The following is a 25,785-nucleotide window of genomic DNA, read 5'->3' on the forward strand; positions in this document are numbered from 1 at the left end:
CCCATTCCTCCATGCAGAGCATTGATGTTTTGGGGCTGTCGTTGGGCAACACAGACTTTCAACTCCCTCCACAGACATTCTATGGAGTTGAGATCTGGAGACTGGCTAGGCCACTCCAGGACTTTGAAATGCTTCTTATGAAGCCACTCCTTTGTTGCCCTGGCTGTGTGTTTGGGATCATTGTCATGCTGAAAGACCCAGCCACGTCTCATCTTCAATGCCCTTGCTGATGGAAGAAGATTTTCACTCAAAATCTCTCGATACATGGCCCCATTCATTCTTTCCTTTACACAGATCAGTCGTCGTGGTCCCTTTGCGGAAAAACAGCCCCAAAGCATGATGTTTCCACCCCCATGCCTCACAGTGGGTATGGTGTTCTTCGGATGCAATTCAGTATTCTTTCTCCTCCAAACAAAAGAACCTGTGTTTCTACCAAAAAGTTTTTATTTTGGTTTCATCTGACCATAACGCATTCTCCCAGTCCTCTTCTGGATCATCCAAATGCTCTCTTGTGAACCGCAGACGGGCCTGGACGTGTACTTTCTTCAGCAGGGGGACACGTCTGGCAGTGCAGGATTTAAGTCCCTGGCGGCGCACTGTGTTACCGATAGTAGCCTTTGTTACTGTGGTCCCAGCTCTCTGTAGGTCATTCACCAGGTCCCTCCGTGTGGTTCTGGGATTTTTGCTCCCCGTTCTTGTTATCATTTTGATGCCACGGGGTGAGGAGGGAGTTGAAAGTCCATGTTGTCCAACGACAGCCCCAAAACATCACTGCTCTAGAGGAGATCTGCATGGATGAATGGGCCAAAATACCAGCAACAGTGTAAGAAAAGCTTGTGAAGAGTTACAGAAAACATTTTGGCCTCCATTATTGCCAACAAAGGGTACATAAAAAAGTATTGAGATGAACTTTTGGTATAGACCAAATACTTATTTTCCACCATGATTTGCAAATAAATTCTTAAAAAATGAAACAATGTGATTTTCTGTTTTTTTTTTTCACATTCTGTCTCTCATGGTTGAGGTTTACCCATGTTGACAATTACAGGCCTCTCTAATATTTTCAGGTGGGAGAGCTTGCACAATCAGTGGTTGACTAAATACTTATTTGCCCCACTGTATGTCATATAATAAAGGGTCACCACAGGAAAAAGTTTTGTTCGCTCCAGAACAAAATAAAGAAAAGCAAATTGACTGATACATCAACTGCTGCGGTGTGGCTTCTGTTGCATTAAAGCAAATTCAGACGGTCGCGTGGTGAAAATATTGAGCAGAAACCACTAGATAAGATGTGGAAACACAATTCGCTAATTTGCTAATGCTAAATTTACATTCATGGCTAACAGCTAGCGCCTTATTCATGCAGGCCAAAAGCCTTGTGTGAGAGGAAGAGCACCAGGCGTCGTCTGTTAAGACTATTCGGTGAGATATTTTTGCGAAGATATATTGCTATTTGAGATGTTAAAAATATAGTTTCCATTTGAAAGGAAAATAAATGTAATTATCATTTTTGCGTTTTGGAAAATGTATAATTTACAGTATTGCATACAAAATGCTTTTGAGAGCGTAATTAACATTTTTGTATGAAAAATGTATAATTTATTGCATACAAAATGCTAGTTAAAGGTTAGAATTTTTTCTATTGTGTGATTACTCAGTATTGTTTGAAAATGTTGTACAACATAAATGAAACTGAAAAGATTGTAACTCAGGACCTGTTTTAAATGCAGGTAAGTTTTTTTTTCTGATTGGGAAAAAAAGAAGAGCACCAGAATGGATTCAATGATGGCGAGGTAACCCAGATTGATGTGAAGAACCAAGGACATCGATAATTCTGGAATAACAGATGGACTGTCTGTCTGGTAGGATTGTGTCAGTCATCGGACTGATACCTAATTTTTTTTCTTCCAAAGAGTGCACTTCAACGAACTTTGGGAAAAAAAAACTATTGCAATTGTAAAAACCTGAGACATTGATTTCGTTGCCAATGCAACTAATATTCGACGATTTTGACTTTGACGAAAAATTGACTGAGACCCAACACGACTATTTTTTTTATTTTTTCTTGTTAATTTTATAGTGTGTTATTAATAGTTCATTGTTGTTAAATATTAAAATTATTTGGGCTACATATGCAATTCCTTTGTTATTGTTGTCTGCTATTTGGGGTCCTACCTTGCTTCCGCATTCGCAGACCGTAACAGATTTGTTGGTTTTCATCTGAGGACTTAAGTTACTGATTGCAGCTATTAGATCGATAAACAATACACATACTATCGAAGTAGAAAAAATAACATGGTCCTTGTTAGTGGTGTCAACAATAATTGATGCAGCGATGCATCCCGATGCGGGGCATGGACGATTCGATTCGATGCGGGCAACAAGTCGAATCGATTCAGCGCATTTTAAAATATATAAGTAAGTTTAAAAATCTTCCCTGCGCAATTCCGGTGATGCAACAGATTTGGTTTCCCCATTTGTATTATTATTCTCATGTTTCATTTTTTATACACGTATAACTCTGTCAAGTTTCCCACCAACCTCGTAGAAGCCAAAATGTCTCCAGATGTCTGCTTTCAATGTCTTAGGTGCATCAATAATCTTTCTCGCTCCCTCTTTCTCCGCTTCAGCCATTGTTATGTTATGTCCTATCTCTTGGAGGTTAGATCTTGTGCCCGAACCCGAACGGTTCGGGTCGGGCCCAAAATGTTAAGCATTCACGTTCGGGTCGGGTCGGGCCGTCGCGCCGACTAATAAATTATTTAAAAAAAAATTTTTTTTAATGGGATAAAACCGAGAGCAGGCTCTCTGGATTGTGCATTTGCTTGTGCACGCACATGAACGCTGTGGCGCAGCCCGCTTTTTGTTCTCCTCCTCCCGCTGTGGCGCTTGCGATTCGTTACGAAAGACACTTTTATTGATGCACACAAAGGCAACAGAAATGTGATCCTTTGGAATCTTCTCCTCTGTGTGTCTGCAAAACCATTTTTTTTTTTTTTTTATTATATTAAACTTTCCCAGCGTTATTCCGCTGTGTAAATGCTCTTATAATGATCATAAAAATATGTAGACTATTTAAACATTAAGAAAACTTGCGTTTTTTCTGCCAACTCGAAGAAATGAAAATAAATGTCTGCTGCTGCGTTTTTTTCCCGCATCACTCCAACAAATTAAAAAAAAATAAAAAATCGGGTTTTTCAGGATGGGCCTGCAAATCTAGTTAATTGATCGGGCCGGGTCAAGCTTCAACACCAGCGGGCCGTGTCGGGTTGGGCTGGATTCTTTAGGCCCGATCTAATCTATTGCACATATATAGTTGGCCAGGCCTACATTTTACTTTTGTTCTACATTGCAATTTAGTTGATGTTTTGTTTGCAACTGAACTGATCCCTGGATTGATATTGCGATAAAGATGCTGCTGCACTAGAATATTTTCTTTGTCGTTTTCTTTAACATTTACTTTAATATTTTTATTGATGGGTCGTTGTGACTAAAATACAGTGACTGTTGTTACTGATTTTGCACAGGAGTTCAGATGTTGCACTGTGTGAAAGGCTGCTACTGTGTGTAAAAAAAGCCCTGGTCTCATTCATCATTCAATGCACTAATTAAATGCTGTGATCTGTTTTTTTTTTTTTTTTATGTATATATATATATATATATATATATATATGAAAGTATTTTCATTTGACTTCAACCAGGAGTGACACAAGAGCCAATAAAAAGTTGTTTAATGTCCTACCGCTTGTGTTGCCTCATGATTCACCAAAAATATGCTTTGCTTTAGAATTTTAATGCATCCCAGGCTTTAATGCAACGCGATGCATTGCCAATTCGAACCGAATCGAATCGTGGCCCTCCGAATCGTAATCGAATCGAATTGTGAGGGCAGTGCCGATGCACACCTCTAGTCCTTGTAGTGTTATGCAGTGTTACAAAAACATTGTGTTCTTGAACACTTCCTTTTTTTCCCCCTGCATCCACCAACAGTGCGGAGTCCGCAGATGTCACTATACCTAGACAAACACTACCGGGTTTCTGCAATTCCTTCTACGCAGCGAGACGTCAAAACATGCGCACATCACTTAAAAGCGGCGAGTACTTACTATTTGTGTATTTATAATCTTTTATTACCTATTCATTGCCTCAAAATACTTTTAGCATATGTTTCCCTCTCGTACTTTTAAGCATTGTGTTTTTTTGTGGTAGCTTTAGAGCAGATTGTTGATCTGTTGACTACATTAGTCACGTAGCGTATTTAAACCAACCTTATTTGATAATACTACGTTTAAGTATTTTCTTAAGGCATCTTTAGTACGTTCCGCCTGTAAGTATTTAAACAAAACAAGCTGAAAGCGCACGGTAGTCAAATTCACCTCTTGTCGGACGTTTCGCCAGTGTAGAGCATTTTGGCAGAACACCGGTTTTGTCCTACTCTCATCTCGTCTCATCCAGTCTTTCTTGTTCATTTTGCTTTTGCTGCTCGCTTTGTGAAATATCGACAGTGTTGTCATGCTCATTAATGTTCCTCTCGGGTTCAAATTGAAAGGGCTGAACAGATGACATGTTTATGTCGCTAGAGTCCTACTCTGGAAGCCCGGCAGCCTAGCCCAGTGACGCCACCGTCCTGCGACGCCAACAACAATAGCGACCTACTAGTTAAACTAATTTTACAAATTATATAAAAACATCAAGAGGCGTTTTAACATCAGAATTATTTTAAATCATACCAACGTTTATCTTTTAAGAACTAAAAGTGGTTCTCTTTAAAGAGAGCAAAAATAGCAAACAATACATCTCACATATACATTATGCATCTTTCTTTCTATTATTATTCTGATATTATTTTTAATAAGGACAGTAATGTAATGAACCAGGTATGAAACGCCAAAAGATTCAGTTAAATTAAAAAAAAAACATTTTGAAATAAATACCATTTTGATAAATAACAAATTATGTAATATACCCTATTATTACAAAGAAAAAAAACAGATGAAAATGAAAAGCGTTTTTCACGATTTCATAATGTCTTTTTCCACTATAGCCTTTTCATTTCATAATATCTTTTTCAGCACAATGAATTCTTTCCTGTCAATGGAATACATCAGGCTAAGTCAGTTAGGGTTCTTTCTGGTAATAGATTTATCAATCAGCCTTTTCATTCTGAGAATAGTTACGCTTGGGAAGATCCCCGTGGCTGAGACAGTGAATATTTTTACTGAAACCGCTCAAGGATTTGTGAAAATGCAACAAAAAGGAAGAGTGGAATGTGTGACCACAGGAAGTGGCTGTGAGGAGGGAAAGTTGTATACAAAAAGGTCTTTTCCAGGCGGTGGTGTTGAAGGTGCAATTTGAAAGGGGCTAATTTGGACTCGATTTAGCCTTGTCCAGGGAGCCCTTCCGTCGCGTCTCGTTCCGTGAGAGAAGACGACTGTGAGTCAGTTTGTGTGTGGCAGAGAGGCCTGAGTCTGGTCTACACTCAGTTGTGGTGAGGAAAACGCAACGAGACCTTAGACATTCCAAAATGCTGTCGTGTGAGGAAGAAGAGGCCCACACATGCTGCTCTATACGGTCCAAAATAAGTCATAGTACTGCACAAAGTGTAAATTGCTAAGTACAAAGGTGTTGATTCATTAGCCATACCGTTCATTCTCACAAGGGTCATTGGGCACTGGAGCCTATCCTAGTTGCCTGATAATACAGTGATCCCCCAATTGTCGCGGTTAGTGGGGACCAAAACTGACCGCGTAAGTAGTGTCACCCTCCTCCATTTTTAACACACATTTTTAGGGGGTAACGTATTTTTCGGACTATAAGTCACACCGGTGTATAGGTCGCACTAGACAATAAATGCACAATGACGTGGGGAAAAACATGGCGGAAAACACAGACAAGACTGAAAAAGCAGTTTCTGCTCTTGCACTCGTCTTTAAAAGAAACTGCTGTATTTTAAGCCAAAACAACGTCGCGCAACCGTTTTTGGTTCAACCCAGCCATGAAAACATGGTAAGTAATTATATTTCTTATTCAAAATGTCTGTCATTTTTAGCTTAGAATCATTAATTGATGTCTAATATTTTGTTAAAAAAAAACTTAAAAATGTTTTTCGCTCGCATATCTTTAATTTTAAAACAAATTACATCACAATGAAAAAAATGACGTCTGTAAAAAAGTCACGGATATCTACCTCATAACTATTGCTAAATTGTATTTTTTTGTCACTGTCGCATTTTCCCTGATATGTTAAATGATAAATAATCGATCCAAACAAAGAAAAATTGGGGGAAAAAAACGTTTAAAAGGGTAAATATATGAAAAAGAACATCTCGACCACTCCGTGATGTCTGCGATTTTTGCATTACGACCCTTTGCTATATTACCACGTTTCACCCATAAAATCCCCCAAAAATCCAGCTGTGGCCATTCACAGCTGTGTCTTGACACTCAGTGATACATGTGACATGGAGTTTTTGGATCGAAACAAGGTAAGTACGCGATAATCTCTCATTAAAGTCATGGCGTCTGTAATTCTGCTCTCGCGTGCTCTCACCTCGAGACAGGGTTTTGCTGTTTAAAAAACATAAAAAAAAAAAAAAAAAATGCCCTCCTGTCCAAGACTTTTCTTCCCCCAGAAAATTGAGATTTTAAGCTTTCCAATGATGTATCACACATGCATATTGGACAATTTTGAAAGTTGGCTAAATTGGGGGTCTCAGAGCGGAAATTCAAGTCACTTGAGTGTTTTTCGCCATATTTAGTATGTACAGTATAGTCCGCTAGCTTAAATGCTATATCATGCTAATGTTTACCAGATTGTTTAGTGTGCGCACCAGAAAGCATCAAGTTAGCCAATTGTTGTAAAGATTAGCATTAAACAAGGCTATTAATTAACAAAGCATTGTTGCATTGTTGTCCGCTAGCTTAAATTCTATATAATTCCAATGTTTACAACAATTGGCAAACTTGCATAGCAAAAGTCCGCTAGCTTAAATGCTATATCATGCTAATGTTTACCAGCTTGTTTCTTGTGCGCACCAGAAAGCATCTGGTGAACACCAGATTACTTAAATTATTTTACTTCTGTCGATATCCCTTTAGGGGCTCAGTAGGTGGGAACTACAAAATGCAGTATTACTATCTCTTTTTGAAGTATTTTATATCAAAATCTTATAAATATTATAAAAGTTGGCCAAATTGGGGGTCTCAGAGCGGAACTTCAAGTCACCTGAGTGTTTTCTGCCATATATAAGTCGCACCAGACTATAAGTCGCATTTTTGGGGAAAATTAATTGGACAAAACCCAACACCAAGAAAAGACATGTTATCTTGAAAGGCAGCTTAAAATAAAATTAGAATAAGAAATAACATCTTGAATAAGTGCACGGTATGCTAACGTTACATGACGCATAAACAATGAACTCAGATCGTGCCCGGTACATGTATAACGTAGCATCACTATTCAGAGTTATTCAAATAACTACAGCATAAAGAACCATGGAGGTAGATTTGTGTCTTTATTATTCAATAAGAAAAACTTGCCAAAATCCCCCCCAAAAATTGCTTCAATGAATTCATTGGGGTACCACCAGAGTGCCGCAACAGGGCTGTTCACCCCCGCCCCGGCGCGGAGGCCGGCCACCGGTTGCTTCCGTGTCGCGGCACTCCGGTGGGACCCTGGTAGCCAGCCGCCAGGCCGGTGAGCACGCGGTCTGCGCAAGGCGGGGGGCCACCAGCAGCTGCGCGGGTGAGTTTTCCATTGAGTCAATTAAGCTGCAGGCTCTCGAATGGAGGCGCGCGCCTTGCATCGAACCCGTCGTCCGCCTGAGGGACGTTATTTTCGCCTGGGGCTCTAGCTGATAATTCTTGCTTCTTCAAGCTTTTCAGAAAAACACCATTGGTGTAGCCACTAGTCACTCATGTCTGACCGATAGGGAAGTGCAACATTTTTTGTGTCAAAATTATTTAATCACAAAAAATGTGCGTTCAAAACTTTTTCCACTTAAAAAAAAGGTGCGTTCAAAACTTTTTGCACTTCAAAAAAAAAAAATTATATATATATATATATATATATATATATTTTTTTTTTTTAATGAAATATCATTTTTAGGGTAAGGGATTTTTTTTTTTTTTCTTTAATTGAAAATATTTTTGGGATTGAATGATTTAGACACAAATGTCCTACACAATGGTCCAAACACAAAAAGAATTTCTTCGTTCAAAGTAAACATTTTCAATGAAAAATTAAGTGTTCAAACTCAAATTTTTGAGTCTGAAGTATTTTTTCGCATTCAAAAATGTTCTATGATAGAAAATATTTTTTTTATTGAAGTAAGTTTTCTTTTAAAATATTTTTTTTGTATGAAGCAAGTTATTTTCTGATTGCATAATAAAGACACAAATGTCCTAGCCAAAATGTAGCCCAAACGCAAAGAACATTACTTGAATTAAAAAAAAAAAAAAAACTACTTCACTCAAAGAAAAAGTTTTCAAATGCTTTTTTTTGTCTCAAATTTATTTTTGCATTCACACATATTTTTTTACTGAAATGAATTTTTTATTGAAAATATATATTTTGATTGAAGCAACTTTTTTGATTGAATAATAAAGACACAAATATACCTCCATAAAGAACATTGTAACAAGTAGAGATGTCCTGTAATAACTTTTTAACTGATAACCAATATCCCGATATCGTCAAACTCTGAAAATCCGGTACTGATGTCAAATTGATACGGATATACGTGGTCGTTGTCTTAACATATTATAGCTAAGTGTATTGTGGTGTCCCACTGGATGCTATAATAATTATAAATGTAACAACTTTAAAGTTTTCCCAATAAACATTCTGTGAAAATTAAGTAACCAAAGTTATGGAAAAAGTGTCTATATTGCATCACTATATTTATTGTTGAAATCAAAATAGTGCAAACATATTTTTTTATATAAAGTGCAAGTGCAAATTGCCAATCAGGCACTTATTCTGGGTGTGGGTACACAAATCAACAGATAGCCAACAAATCAGGCTCTAAAGAGAAGTCAGATGCTGGAGTAAATTTGAATTGGGCTTTACTGTGGCCATCTTTCTCTTGACAAAAGCACTGATACTTTTTTTGTAAAACAAAAAGCAACAAAATATTGTATCAATAATATGCAATAAAGTCACAAATAAAGCAAAGTATGCACTACGTGTCAATTTGAATAGCAACTGGTAGTACAGCTTGCAAGCAATGAGTAACCAGGTTTCACCACAAATGCAAACAAAACAAAATATAGCTTCAATATACTACACAACGCTCATGAATATGAATTGTATCAGGCACAAACAATGTGGTGAGATGGCAAGAAATACTATGCCAGACTGGCTGCAGACGTTAGGTCGTCTATTCTCAATGAGCTCGCGTCCACATATGATTACATCAGCAGAAAATGGTGGAACTAATATCTACATCTAGCGCCAACAGGGGGGGCGACAAAACACCAATAACACAGGCAGACAATAAGTGGACATGACAGCACTGCCATATGCATATTGGTCCAAAACAGATCATGAAAAACTAATGTCAATATTTTGAGATAGCATTTTAAAATGCTTATATCGGCCGATATTATCAGCAACCCGATAATATCGGACAACTCTACTAACAAGTTTACTAAACCAGCAGGTCACACTAAATCACTAAATCATGTAAAAAGATATAATAATGTGTTAATAATTTCACACAAAAGTCACTTTAGACTACTTCAGAGTACTTCGGAGCCACACTATGAAAAACACTGTGACTTATCGTCCGAAAAATACGGTATGTATAATATCAACAACACTATAAATGCATATCTTTTTATTACAATATTAAAGAAAAAGCGTGTAAATAAAATATTATTAGAAGGGGCTTTGCAAAGCAAACGCCCAGATCGTAAAATTCCGTTCTTCGGCGCGCCGCACAGCCCAAAACGTTTGACCGACTGGCACCGTTCTAATATCAAAATGACCGAAATTTTCGCGCGACGAACGAAATTTTTCAAGTGACCCACAAAAATTTTCCATCCGCCCGTTTTTTTTTTTTTTTTTTTGGGGGGGGGGGGATCAAACTGTATGTAGTCCTAAAAATTTTTAACCAAATTGCATAATTTACACATCAAAAATTTCAGGACGGTAAGGGACATACAAGTTGTATACAGAATTTGCCAAAAATGTACGCTTCACCCAAAATTCATCAAAAACTGTCCCTATTCATTTCCAATGTGATGCCATTGACAGCCATGTATGTCCAAATTTCCCATTCATTTTCAATGGCAGGAATATGTAGGTCCTTGTGATTTTTTTGAACATTTACAATGACACTCCATTGACTAGTGACCAAGTAAGTCGATTCCATTGACAGCCATGCATGTCCATGTCATTGACGGCCATGTACGTCCAAATTTCTCATTCATTTTTAAATGACAGAAAAACCTGTGTGTTGGTAATTTTTATCGAAAACCCATTGACATTCAGTTGGCGCCCAAGTACGTTGATGCCATCAACAGCCATGCAACAGGACGTGTCCCCGAAATGTCCCCAGAAAAACAGGAAATGACCTGATATCAACAGGAAGTGTCCCCAAAATGCCCCCAAATCAACAGGAAGTGACCTGTATCAACAGGACGTGTCCCTGAAATGTCCCCAAATAAACAAGAAGTGCCCTGATATCAACAAGAACTGTCCCCAAAATGTCCAATCAACAGAAAGTTACCTGATAGATCTGGATCTACCATAGCAAAGCCCCATCGTAATTTTTCCAGAAATTGCAGGTTCTAGTAATATAAATAACATACTGTACATAAAATATTCTAAAAAATACATCCTGTAAATGCATTCTCTCACGTCTCCGCCAATCAGCTTGCGAGATTCCCGAGCCGGTTGGGATCGCTTAAGGGGGGGATGCTGGCCAGCGAATCAGAGAGGATAGATTTTGAGTTGTGCGGGTTTTCCCCGCCTTTTGCTAGCGTATGTGCAACTTTCACGCCATATTTTCTAAATTTTGACGAATATTTTTTCTCACTTCTGAATTTTCTATGAATATTTTTAATACCGTATTGGCCCGAATATAAGACGGTGTTTTTTTGCATTGAAATAAGACTGAAAAAGAGGGGGTCGTCTTATATCCGCGGTTTAGACATCATAACCATTCACGACGCTAGATGGCGCCAGATATCATTTAAGCGATGTTCTGTCATGACAGATCTCAGCTACTCTCAAGTTTAACCAGTTTGCATTATTTTATTGCAATGTCTTTCCTTATTCAGATCTGTTTCAAGACTACAGTTACAGTTAGACTACACTTTGAAGGTTTATGCAGTTATTGCAATTTTCTTGTTTTACCACAATAGATTGGTATACTTACTTTTAGAGGTGCACGATAATTATCGGTCCGATAATAGGAATTATGACGTCATCCCAATAAATCCGATAACAGAATATATTATCGGCCCTATTAATAATATTTTTGGCACGGTGTTGGATTGGAATTTGTGCGTTTGTTTCCACTCCTGACAGTTTTGTTACTGTCTTTGTTTTGTTCATTATAATGATGTTCATGTCATCATGAAAATTCTGGTTCGGTCAAAGGCAAATCTAAGCTGAATCAACCACTAGTATTTTTGACCTACAGGTGTTCAAAAACTCAGGTGAATATACATAGAAAAATTATATGTACATTATCGGTTATCGTATCGGTATCGGCCTTGAGGAGCAGGAAGTTATCGATATCGGTTTCAAAATGCTCTTTCTCTCAAATATATTGTTTTACTCATTTGTTTTGGATGTACTGTAATTATTTTCTGTAAAAAAATTTTTATTTGGTGTTCAAAAAGTCTTTTTTCAAACTAGAGTCTTGAAAAAGACTTATCTTATAATCAGGGCCGTCTTATATTTGGGGCAATACGGTAAATCCACGAAAGTTGAGCCACGAAGGAGCAAGGGATCACTGTAGTTTTAGATGTTCAAAATATCAGTACTTCACTTAGTTTTTTTTTAAACACCTTATAAAATTACATTTGTGTCAAAACCACATATATGGAAAAGTCTGTTGAAACCACAACACCAGCTGTGGCCTTGTTTATTTGTTTTTTTTCTTATCTTATTCACACAGTTGGGGTTGTTTCCAATAAGAATACTTTGGCTCCAGATGAATTAATAGCAAAACGTGTATAGGAAACATGGACGTGACATTGCTTGCCTGTGCCGTAACCCCTTCAAATATCCCTCCTCCCGCTTTAGAGTCTTGCACATAGGGCCCCCGTGACCCACATGTGTTAAAGACAAATATAACCCCCGGTTACCAAAGCTGCAAGCTTGAAGAACACTTTGCTCCTGCTGGTGTGGAGAGAAGGCAATGCTTCTTAGAGGATGTGAAAGAGGAACCGGTTTCATGTGGAAGTATCGCACAAGTAACACCACTTCGGTCAGCGCGGACAATTAGATTCTTGCATGATTTAACGTCCGATGGGAGAACCTATTATGGATTTATCGCGTTGGTCTTAGATCAGTCGCTACAACCCACGCTGTGAGTCACTGCGTGATAGCAAACACACCATGCGATGTGAAAACTCAGAAGGTTTGAGTCTTTTAAGGGATAAATATTAGCTTGTGTGATGAATCATATCGTCTACAATGCAGTTTTTGGGAATGATGCAAGCATTACTCTCTTTTCGCTATCATTGACACTCCCTCTTCCTTTTATTCTATGATATGTGTGACTGAACTTGTCTGGAAAGTAATCAGGGAATATTAATAAATACAACTTCCTTAGAGAGCTTTTGGGACATGGCTGAGATTACATGTACAATTCCAAACACACAAAACCAATCAATCAAATGTATTTATATAGCCCTTTACAAAACCCGAAAGGTCCCCAAAGTGCTTTAAAACAAAGACAAACATGGCTCATAGTAAATAAAAGGCAGGAAAGTATTATACAATGACATTAGGAAGAAAAAAAAAGAAACGAAACAATGCATCACGATATAAGTCAGACAGCAAATAAAACAATAAAACAGATAAAATCCGAAAACATTAAAAACCCTAAAGAAATAAAATCAGGCTAAGCTAATCTTGGGGAAAGGCGAGTCTAAAAATGTGTGTCTTTAAACGAGATTTAAAAAGGCCCAAATTTGTAGTGGTCCAGATTTCAGGGGGAAGACTATTCCATAACCTGGGCGCAGCAACCGCAAAAGATCGGTCTCCCCACTGTTTTGAGTTTGGACCTCGGAGCCTGCAAATGAAGTTGGCCGGTAGAGCGAAGAGTCATGCCAGAATTACGGATGGCTAAAATTTCCGATAAGTAAGAAGGAGCCTGGCCATTCATAGAATTAAAAACAAACAGTAAAAGTTTAAAATCAATTCTAAAATGGACTGAAAGCCAGTGGAGCGATGATAGCACGGGGGTAATATGTTCACGTCTAGGTGTATTTGTTAAAAATCGAGCAGCAGCATTTTGAACAGGTTGGAGACAAGAAATTAAGGACTTGGGAAGACCAACATAAAGTGCGTTGCAGTAATCCAGCCTTGAGCTTATAAAATCGTGTATTGCTTTTTCAAGGTCGTGGCGAGTAAGAAGAGACTTCACTTTAGCCAAGACACAGAGCTGGAAAAAACTTACAACATCTTACAATCTTAAAACAGAACTAATCTGTTTTTTAAAATTGAGCCTGCAATCGAATATCACTCCGAGATTTTTAACATGTGTTATAAAAAAGGGTGCCAGGGTTGGGCTCAAGGGCATATAACATAGAAGGTGTGCCAAAAGTAATATATTCAGTAGGGCTGTCAAAATTATCGCGTTAACGGGCGTTAATTAATTTTTTAAATTAATCACGTTAAAATATTTGACGCAATTAACGCACAAATGCCCCGCTCAAACATATCACAATGACAGCACAGTGAAACGTGTACTTGTGTTTTTCGGAGTTTTGGCGCCCTCTGCTGGCGCTTGGGTGCGACTGATTTTATAGGTTTCAGCAACCATGAGCATTGTGTAAGTAATTATTGACATCAACAATGGCGGGCTACTAGTTTATTTTTTGATTGAAAATTTTACAAATTTTATTAAAACGAAAACATGAAGAGGGGTTTTAACATAAAATTTCTATAACTTGTACTAACAGCTATCTTTTAAGAACTACAAGTCTTTCTATCCATGGAACGCTTTAACAGAATATTAATAATGGTAATGCCATCTTGTTGATTTATTGTAATAATAAAGAAATACAGTACTTATGTACCGTATGTTGAATGGATGTATCCATCTTGTGTCTTATCTTTCCATTCCAACAATAATTTACAGAAAAATATGGCATATTTTATAGATGGTTTGAATTGCGATTAATTGCGATTTATTACGATTAATTAATTTCTAAGCTGTAATTAACTCGATTAAAAATTTTAATCGTTTGACAGCCCTAATATTCAGTTTTGCTTTCATGAAGATGTAAAACGTTTTGTGCTAGCCACTGCTTCACATCGGATATGCACTCCATTAATTTAGTGAGAGCAGTTTGTTCGTTGGGTCTCAGGGGGAGATACAGCTGCAGGACATGAGCATAAAAATGAAAAGAGATATTATGTTTTTTTGTAATTCCTAAAGGTAGGAGATAAAGTGCAAAGAGAACAGGCCCTAAAATAGAGCCTTGTGGCACCCCACAAGACAGATAAGTTTGTGAGGAGGAAAATTCCCCAATCATTACCGAGAAGGTCCTATGTTCCAGGTACGATTTAAACCACTGTAGAGCAAAACAACCCGATCCAAACAGAACTGTGACCTGCGTTCTGTGGGGGTGAGTGGCTGATCGTGAATCCAGCATACCCAATCAGAGGCATTTTAAAGAAATACTTCCGTTTTCATGGAAGGTGTAGTTTCTTAAGTAAATTTGTGAGCCAGAAACCTAGATAATACAGTATACAGTGGTATGAAAAAGCATAGGCGGAGTTTGACTTTTGGGTCAGGGAGGGCACAACATGTTGATGACCCCAAAACGTAGTGAAATTAACTTGCAAGAATATTTAAGTTGAAAATGAGCGGGGTTTTTTTGTTTCCCATCATTCTTGAGGGGAATTCTAAATCAGGCTGCTTAGGAAAACTATACTTTTCGCCAAGATTGTCATCCATTGAATATGGTACACTCACCGGTGTTGTGCCAATGTAGTTACCTCAGTCAAAAATTGTATCCACTGGGCGGAGCCACATGGAGGTAAATTTGTGTCTTCATTATTCGATCAAAAAATGTGTTCGAATGCAAAAATACATTTGAAACTCAAAAAAATGCATTTGAAAGCTATTTTTCTTTTAATTTTTGTTTCGATTGAAGTCAAAAAAAATTTTTTGGATTGAAGCTTTTTGACTGAAGCAACTTTTTTGATTGAAGTAATGTTGCTTTGCGTTCAGGCCACATTTTGGCGAGGACATTTGTGTCTTTATTATTCAATCAAAAAATAAGTTGCTTCAAACAAAAAATATATATTTTCAAGCAAAAATCACTTCAATCGAAAAAAGAAACATTTCAATCATAGACAAGTTTTTAAATGAGAAAAAATATTTGAGACTCAGAAATTCACATTTACACTTTTTAGAAATGTTTTCTTTGATTTTAGCAATGCTTTTTGTGTTTGCCCCATATTTTTATTATTATATTATAGTATATTAATTAAATTATATATCTATCCATCTCTATATATCTATCTATATATCTATCTATCTATATATATATATATATTTTTTTTTTGTATTATTTTTTGTTCATTTCATTAATTTTTTATGTTTGCTCTATTGCTGTACAACTTTTATATACTGTATATATAGGAAAGTCATTTACGTGCAATCACACTTATCCCCCCCGCTTAAACTCAGCTTATGTGGAAAAGTATCTGAACCTTTTGGAATTTCTCACATTTCTGCATAAAATCACCATCAAACGGGATCTGATCTTTGCCAAAATCACACAGATGTAAAAACAGTGTCTGCTTTAACTAACACCACCCAAACATTTACAGGTTTTCATATTTTAATGAGGATAGCATGCGAACAATGACAGAAGTAAGTGAACTCTCTGCCTAAGGAGACTTAAAGAGCAATTGAAACCAATTTTTACCAAACAATTTAAATCAGGTGTGTGCCCAACCACTGACGAGTGGTTTAAAGCTGCTCTGCCCACAATAAAACACACACCTGGTAAGAATTGTCTTGATGAGAAGCATTGTCCTGCTATCAAGGATTGTTGATTTGTGTAAAGCTTGGAAAGGATACTAAACAATCTCTAAATGTCTGGATGTTCATCAATCGACAGTCAGAGAAGTTGTCTACAAATGGAGAGAGTTTGTTGCTTCTCTCTCCCAAGGAGTGGCCGTCCACCAAAGATGACACCTAGAGTTCAGCGCAGAATACTCAGAGAGGTATAAAAGAACCCTAGAGTGTCTGCTAAAGACTTACAGAAATCACTGGCACAGTCCAATATCTGTGTGCACACATTAACTATATGTATAACTATGGCCAAGAATGGCGTTCATGGGAGGACTCTACAGAGGAAGCCACTGCTGTCTAAAAAAATAATTGTTGCTCGCTTAATGTTCGCAAAAAGGCACTTGGACACTCCACAGATGTTTTGCAAAATATCTTGTGGACTGATGAAACCAAAGTTGAATTGTTTGGGAGTAACACCAAATGTCATGTGTGGAGAAAAAAATGGAACAACTTACCAACAGGAGGGAGCATCATGATTTGGAGATGTTTTGCTACCTCAAGGCCTTGACAACTTTTAATAATATTTAATGGAAGAATGAATTCAAAAGTTTATCAGGATGTTTTGCAGGAAAACCTGAAGCCGTCTGTCAGACAGTTGAGCTAAAAATAGGATGGATGCTGCAACAAGACAATGATCCAGAACACATAAGTAAATCAACTTCAGAATGACAAAGATCAGATCACATTTGATGGTGATTTATGCAAAAGTCTGAGAAATTCCAAAAGGTTCAGATACTTTTTCATACCACTGTAGTTAAGCAATTCCCCTCGAGAATCCAAACTAGGCTGTTTACCTGTTTATGATGTGGAATATTTCTTAAATCCTTGATTTTTCTTAGCTTGCCAGCTAAATTGTCATGTGCCTGGCACACTCTACTAATTTTCAGTATATTCCATCACAGTCATGCGTCACAAAGACAGTGTGCTCCTTAAAGCGTCACAAAGAACAACTGAGCACACAATCATGTCACAAAGAACAACTGACAACAAAAACATGACAGTTGCCAGCTGTGTATATAAGGTGCGGACACATATCATTCAGTGTCAGGTCGTCAGCGATTCAGCACACTCCTGCATGTCGACTGCCCATTAGCACTTGACCTGATTGTTTTCTTTGCCTGCCAACATCAATCCTGTGTTTGCGATACGCAACTGGTTCTTCCGTCTCATACCTGACATAAATCAATTGTACAACAAGTATTATTTATGACTCTGAGCATTCAAAATGTCCTTGAATACGACGCGGGAAGCTGGATGAGTGCCAGTGGGTGGACAGGTAGTCGCCAACTCCGGGCGAGAGCCCTGTCTTGCCCTGGCCCTGGTGGGCCGTTGGGGTACTGCGGTGTGTTTTGTCGGTTTGGGGGTTGCGGCAGTGGCTGGTGGGTGGGAGATGGTGGGTGGTGGCGCGTCCCCTCATCCCATCCCTGAAGGCTGATTGACTGGTTACAATTGGACACACTCAAGTAGAGAAACTACGGGTGCCAGGATTTGCAATCAGGCAGCATAGAATAGGATGTCAACATATCCACACTTTCAATTGATTCACATAATCCTAGGTTCAACACCTCACATTGCAGATTCGTGTACACTCCACCCCTCCTTTTCTCCTCTGTCATCAGACCCCCCACATGGTGTCAACCGGAAATACGATTAGCTAACGATAGCACTACTATATTCATAGTTAGTGTAAGCACTGAATGTGTTTCTTGTTGTTGTTTGTTCTTCTCTTCTCTCTCTCTCTCCTTTTCTATTTTCCTTTCTGTCCCCCCATAGCCCCATCCTGCTTGCTGCTTTCTTCTAATAAACGAAACACAATGAATAATCACATTTGGACCATATCATACTCTCATGCGATACATTAAAACTGTTCAGACCAATTGGACACTCATTCCCATTCACTGTGCCAAGTAACTGAACAGGACCGGTTTTAAAAAAATGTCTTTGAATGTATGACTATGTATTCATTACAGGTAATTTGTAAGTAGTTATCAAGGAAGCTATGGAACCAGGATTGCTAACCGTTCCTTGAAAAACGGAATCGTCAATGTATGTATTCCCGATCGATCGGGTCCGATCACGTCATTTTCAAAGTATCGGAATCGGCAAAAAAATATCGGATGTGCCTTTTTTTATTTATTTTATTTTTTTTAAATTAAATCGTTTTCTAATTGTATTTAACGTTACAGACAAAATGTCTTACATTCATCCAGAGTCTTTAGTTTTGGCTTAAAGTAGGGCTATCAAATTTATCACGTAAACGGCGGTAATTAATTTTTAAAAAATTAATCACCTTAAAATATTTAATGCAATTAACGCATGCGCTGCATGACCCACTCACGCATTGTCGTATTCAAGCTATGATGGCGCCATTTTACCTATATATAGAGCTAACAGGCAGCGTAAAATGAGTAAAGAGAATTTTGGCAGTTTTTGGAGCCTCTCTTTAATTGGCTAAAGCCTTAAAATCCCTCTCTCAACAATTAGAAATATCGTGGGAAGCAATGTGGGGAAGAACGGTAGTGGTTGATCTTTTCTTTAACACCCTGAGTTACTTCCCAACGCAGATAAGATATATCAATTGGTGCCACTACGCACAGTCATGGTTGCACTTCCCATCATGCATTTGGGCAGAACAGTTAAATGGCTACAGTATCATTTACTGAAAGCTCAACAAATGTGTGATATTTAGTCACAATATACAAAGTCACATTTATCCTCTAAGAATTACAAGTCTTTCTATCTGTGGATCCCTCTCACAAAAAGAATGTTAATAATGTAAATGCCATCTTGAGGATTTATTGTCATAATAAACAAATACAGTACTTATGTACTGTATGTTGAATGTATATATTCGTCCGAGTTTTATTCATTTTTTTCTTAATGCATTGCCAAAATGTATATGGTGGGTAAAAAATTATCGGGAATGATTGGAATTGAATCGGGAGCAAAAGAAAAAAGCAATCGGATCGGGAAATATCGGTGTCGGCAGATACTCAAACTAAAACAATCGGGATCGGATCAGGAGCAAAAAAAACATGATCGGAACAACCCTATCAGGAACAATAGTACGCGTCCAATCTTGAGCTTTCAAGGGGCGCGCTTTGCCCCGCATTCTCATGAAATAGTGTCTTATTTGTAGAACGAGCGCAGACTGGTATGGTGCTTTACAAGAATATGCAGGGAAACGCATTCCCCCGCCTATCCTGCTTTTTCACCAATGAGCTGATGTGGCAATGACAATACGGAATTTTTTACTTTTGTAGTTTTCTTAGTGAATATTTCTTTCTGGTAATGTAGTAGCTATATGAAATGAGTTTATAATTCATAATTTTTCAATCATTTATTTTTATTTTTATTTTTGCACGATAACTGCTGATGGTTTTCCCACATAACAAATCCCAAGCATCTTATTTTGGAGATGTTTAATGGTCAAGAGACATTACTGCTGTGCTAAATTGTGAACAGCCTGGTACTACATTCACTTTGAAGGAAGCATATTGTCCCAAACCCAATCATGAAAAATCATTGTTGATACTGGTTCCCCGATAATAATGGACAACTCTCAACACAATAATATGTAACAATCAAAAAGACGCTCATCAGCCAATGGCGTGCCGCACGCATGCTATTTTTAGACTGTGACGTTACATCGTAAAGCGGAAGTAAAGCAGGAGTGGGAAATTATAGTCCCGCCCTCGCATAGAAACCATGTTAATTGTGCTACTTTTCTCCGGTAATCTTTCAAAAACGAACGTGCCGATCACACATTGCTTTTTTGGAACTTGTAGAAACGACTCTAGACATTACGACATATGAAGGATGTTTTCTTCATGTTTCCCGAAACCAAAAACTCGGAGGAAAAAATGTGAAAACTGACTCAACTTGCGTGGACTTTTAACGCCAGCTCGGCAGTAAACATTTATGCAGTAAACATTTTGATGGGTTGGCATTGTCTTTCAGAGGACAAAGAGGTAAGCCATTTTGATATTTTTAACTTATTTTTTAGCGTGACGTTGTGCCGTGCTGCTTCTGTCTGACAATGAATGAAATGAAAAGAATTAGAATGGTATCTGACTGCCACTGTTACATTTTCTGTTGTAAAAAAACAACTTTAGTAAGGGGGAAGTGTAAATAAATTATATAATTAAGATTTGTTATCAATGAAAAAATTCAAAGTGTTCGTTGGCTGTCACTGAGTAGCATTTGCGATCGCTACACAAAATATAAATTCCCCCCAAGCGGTCAGAGAGGTAGGACAACCAGAGGATATAATATATAGGAAAGGCGGGGCTGGTGGTAAAAGATAGCTTGTTGAAACAGGAGAATGTCATTGTCAGTCGCGTAAGAAAAAGGTGTCGATAAAAAAGCTAAGGCTATGCTTCGGTCGGCTCGTTTTTTTTTTCGTCTTTTTCAGCCCTCAACACTCAAGCCATCTCTTTAACTGCACATTTTTATGTTCTTCCACATCGTTGCCAGAGAATTTGGCACCAGGGATATCATTTTTGGAGAGAATTGGTAGGTTTAGCTCTGTAAACATCTCCTTCGTACACGATTTCCATTCATTTCCTATCGGGGACAAACGGTCGCGTGTCCCCCCCTTAGCAACATTAGCTAACGTCATGAGTATTAATGAACGGAAGTGACGTGTCGCTTGCGGTACACCATTGTCACACTATCTCCCTCAAATGAAGATGTAACTAGTTATAAAACTACACACAAAAAACGTAGCACAAAGAGCTGATAAGGTCCAAAAATAGTTGCTTGTTCGAAATGTTCTTCCTGTCTAATCCCAGTTTCCCACTTTGCTGCAGTTTCCGTGACCTGGCCAATAAACAGCTATCGCAGACAGCCGAGTACAGCAGCTGACGCGGGCAACCCGATCCTTCAGCTTTCCAGTGAGTGCTGAACACATATTCCGGGCACTCGGGGGTCATCACGTCGCCTGTGCCTTTCTTTTTTATGAACGTGCCAGGTGGAGGGAGAACCAGAGGGCCCTTATAACTCTTGTAACAAACCACTTAGGTGAAAGCTACCTGATAAAGTGGTGGGAAATTTGTAATTATCAGGGAAAACGTGCCAAGGTTTTTTTACTGGCTTCACGTAGGCCCACCTAGCCCAGACAAATGAAATGATCACTCTAGCTGGAAAGATTGTTGTACAGTCTCATTACCGTACATTTCACATAATAATTGTTATGTGGATAAAGAACTGTCTCTCAATTAAAGTAGTTGTGGGTGAAAGTGGCGAGAATTTCATGCCGGAACTCCCTGACATGAAGGTTGCCACAGAGCCAGACTTTTTTTTTGGGGGGGGGGGGTGTTGTCAAACCTTCTAAAACCACTCAAATGCAGAAACTGCTTTTGGCAAAATTATTTCTATAACACATACAAATGGAAAAAAACCCAACTGATTTTCTTTCAAAATTGTATTTTTTAAAAGTTAACAAAAATAGCAGTAACCCAAACCTCCATCCCCTCATTTTTATTTTCCCTCAATTCCTCACATCTAAATGCAAAACCTCAATTTTAACTACTAAAGAACATTGGATATATGTTAAAATTGAAGCTAATGTAAACGTTTACTTTTTGTTTTTTTAAATAATAAATATATCAGTAACATATATTCATACCGGTTAAAAAACACTGAATTAGACGTCTACTAGTGATAAACTCAATTCAATTCAAAGCAAAAGGTTGAAGAGAGCTTGTATTCTGGTTATTACTTGTATAGTAAACTATTGTAGAATAATTTCCTAACCCATGTATCGATAATTGTTATATCGCCATATTGTGAGATAATCGTTATCGTGAGCCATGTATCGCAAATCATATCGTTCCTGAGCTTTCAAACTCTCAAAAAGTGTCCATCAAACCTCTTCCTGCTCAGTCTAGTGCTGCAACGATTAACCGATCGCATCGACATACGATCCTTTCAACAGCCGACGTAAAATTTAACTCGTTATTTGTCTTGAAATATGAAGGCATGCTCGAAATATGAGGATTTCTGACAGCGTGGCAAATAGCACTGCAACGATTAACTCGAGTAATTCGATTAGAAAAAAGCTTTGGATCAAATTTTGCTGCTTTGAGTATTTGTTTAATTTGAGTGGCATTATAATGGTTTATTTTGATAGTGTTTGCATTTAGTTTTATTGATTGAGGTGGATACACTGCCCTCTAGTGGCTACAATGAATATGGCATAACTCATTTAACATGGCTGAATCCAGCTGCTCCATGTTAAGACCAACATAAGCTAATATGTGTTTTTATTAGGGCTGTCAAAATGATCGCGTTAACGGGCGTTAATTAATTTTTTAAATGAATCACATTAAAATATTTGACGCAATTAACGCAGATGCCCCGCTCAGACAGATTTAAATGACGGTACAGTGAAACAATCACTTGTTAATTGTGTTTCATGGAGTTTTGCTGCCCTCTGCTGGCGCTTGGGTGCGACTGATTTTATAAGCTTCAGCACCCATGAGAATTGTGTAAGTAATTATTGACATCAACAATGGCCTGCTACTAGTTTTATTTTTTGATTGAAAATTTTACAAATTTCATTAAAACGAAAACATCAAGAGGGGTTTTAATATAAAATTTCTATAACTTGTACTAACATTTTTCTTTTAAGAACTGCAAGTCTTTCTATCCATGGATCGCTTTAACAGAATGTTAATAATGTTAATGCCATCTTGTTGATTTATTGTTATAATAAACAAATACAGTCCTTATGTACCGTATGTTGAATGTATATATCCGTATTTATGTCTTATCTTTCCATTCCAACAATAATTTACAGAAAAATATGGCATATTTTATAGATGGTTTGAATTGCGATTAATTGCGATTAATTACGATTAATTAATTTTTAAGCTGTAATTAACTCGATTAAAAATTTTAATCGTTTGACAGCCCTAGTTTTAATGCATTTGTAATTTACTTTATAGGGATATTTAGCTGTTTCTTTTTTTTGTGAGAATGTGTTTGAACAATTAAGAGTATAGTTTTAAAAAATAGCATTTTATAGCAATTAAGATAGCGGAATTTTGCTATGCAAGTTAGCCAATTCTTTTGTTGTTGTTGATCCTCATTTATTTATTTATTTATTGGTATCGTTTAAGAAGAAGCTCAGATCAGATTTTAATCTATTTTTAAATAAAAATGGAATTCTGCAGTTTGAAGAAACACTCGGGTATTTTGAAAGTTCAATCTTAGCAAGCCTTTGTTTTACATCTCCTAAAATTGATTCCGCAATGCATTAAATGTTCCTAGCCCGATTACTTGATTAATCGAAGTAATTAGTTGATCGATTAATCGACGACTAAAATAATCGATAGCTGCAGCCCTAGCTCAGATCTCAAAACGGTTTGGGTACAACCGTATTTCTTGCGCAAGAAAATGAAATCCCTTTGCTAGGCAGATTCGCCAATGTAAAAATTGCTGTTTACTTCCTCAAATGTTCCTACGTCAGCAGTTCCAAATTTGTTCATGCTGGGAAGCGGGTTGCCGGCTTATTGGCTCTTTCACACAAGGCTGCCGCTAGTGTGAAAAGGCTTGAACACCCCTGCGATCCTTATGCGGATAAACTTAACGGAAAATGAATGAATGAATAATCACAAATTAGATCAAATCATTGGATTATTTGGTTAATTTTTTTTTCAATAATTAACAGTATAATACATGGTACTACTACTACTACACGGTAATATACCATGTATATTACCATACTAGCTACAGTACTAGTTGTCCATTAGTACAGTACACTATATTAGTACTACATAGTACTGTATTAATATAGTGCATAGGGCTCCAGACCACCCAGAAAAGTATATTTTTCATCAACACATATGTGCAACCAATATATTTGATGATTTTTTTCAAGTATTTCTATTCTAGAATAATGTTTTTGTGTTGTCTATTACATTACATAAACATAATTTTTGAAAAATAACCATTTACAGTTTTAGTAAATACAGTACAATATTAAAATAAATACACAATTACACAAACAAGGACATAAATGTATTGTTTTTTAAAATTTTAATTGCTTATTGAGACACAGATGTGCCTCATATAATTCTGCCAAGCAACAAATGGCTGAAAACATTCCAGTTTGGAAAATAAAAGTCGTTACAATGGAAGTTGTGTTCCCTTCCTTGACAATTTAGCTCTCAGTGTGATGCATTGCAGTCTGTCCCCACTCCAAACTACAATAATTACCATGCTGTAACTTAAAAAAAAAACAACAACAACAACTGCTATCTTGCATCTACTGTTGTTATCCCCACACTAAAAGGGGAACGATACACCACTGATTCACTCTTGAAACCACTCTACAAAAACACAGCATATCACTCACCCTTCTGATAATCAACCAGGTGTCGCTCTCCAAATAAATCCAGTGCGGAATGACAGCCGGTGACAACAAGATGAGGAGGAGGAGCGGGAAAAGGAAGAAAATGGAGATGATGTTCAATACACTATATCTGTCGAGTTGCCCGGACTCACTGTGCGGACTAATGTGGCCACAAGTTCAACTCTCACAAGCTGAAACACTCTCTCTCCAAGAGGAGGAGCTCCCTCAAACACACACACGCACACACACCCCCACGCTGCAGCCTGACACTCGTGTAATCCTGACGTCAGCATCCATAGGGAAAAGTCTATTTTTAAAGGTATCGCATAATGTACATGTTTACCTTTACAGCAATTGCAGCTTAAATTTGACTTGAGTATCTTTTGTGGTCATCACAGAAATCAACATAAAGTGTAGGCATGCAGCTCGGCCAACATTTACGGGGTGACCCCGTGGACACTTAAGTGTGAGTTCAGCTGAACACACAGAAAAGGGAAGAGAAAGTATCTTGTTTACTCGCGAGCTGTCTGAATAAGACCGCACGCAACCCATCCATATTGACGTTTAAGAATGACATTTTTTAGTAGGCAATATTGATTGACAATTATTGCACCAGTACAGTTTAAACAGATCCCATTAAAAAAACATTGCAGATCAGATACATATACTGTTCATAAATCCCTTACAATGAGTCTCTTACAGCACTGCGGAAGAATTTTACCTTCCTGATCTTTGAAGATTTGTTGTACTTTAACCGAATGGCGTAGGTTAAAACTTTTCAAGATGCTCAAATTGTCACCAACAACTTTTAAGCAACCTTACATGCATCATAAAATAAGTTCAGTTATACAGTGGGGCAAACAAGTATTTAGTCAACCACCAATTGTGCAAGTTCTCCTACTTGAAAAGATTCGAGAGGCCTGGAATTGTCAACATGGGTAAACCTCAACCATGAGAGACAGAATGTGGGAAAAAAAACAGATAATCTCATTGTTTGATTTTTAAAGAATTTATTTCCAAATTAGAGTGGAAAATAAGTATTTGGTCACCTACAAACAAGCAAGATTTCTGGCTGTCAAAGAGGTCTAACTTCTTCTAACGAAGTCTAACGAGACTGGCACCAGTTTTAACTCATTATCGGTATAAATGACA

General features: G+C 37.6%; 1 protein-coding gene across 1 annotated transcript in view; it reads right to left on the minus strand.

Moving 5' to 3' along the window:
* The window catches only part of arhgap24 (Rho GTPase activating protein 24), a 99,689-nt gene extending 82,044 nt beyond the window's left edge, over positions 1–17,645 (minus strand). The window contains exon 1 of the mRNA XM_057818999.1: positions 17,069–17,645. The gene's annotated coding sequence lies outside the window, so the exon portion shown is untranslated. The remainder of the gene's footprint in view (positions 1–17,068) is intronic.
* Between the last annotated feature and the right edge of the window lie 8,140 nt (positions 17,646–25,785).

The sequence above is a fragment of the Corythoichthys intestinalis genome, chromosome 17 (genome assembly GCF_030265065.1).
Source record: "Corythoichthys intestinalis isolate RoL2023-P3 chromosome 17, ASM3026506v1, whole genome shotgun sequence".
Classification (NCBI taxonomy): Eukaryota; Metazoa; Chordata; class Actinopteri; order Syngnathiformes; family Syngnathidae; genus Corythoichthys; species Corythoichthys intestinalis.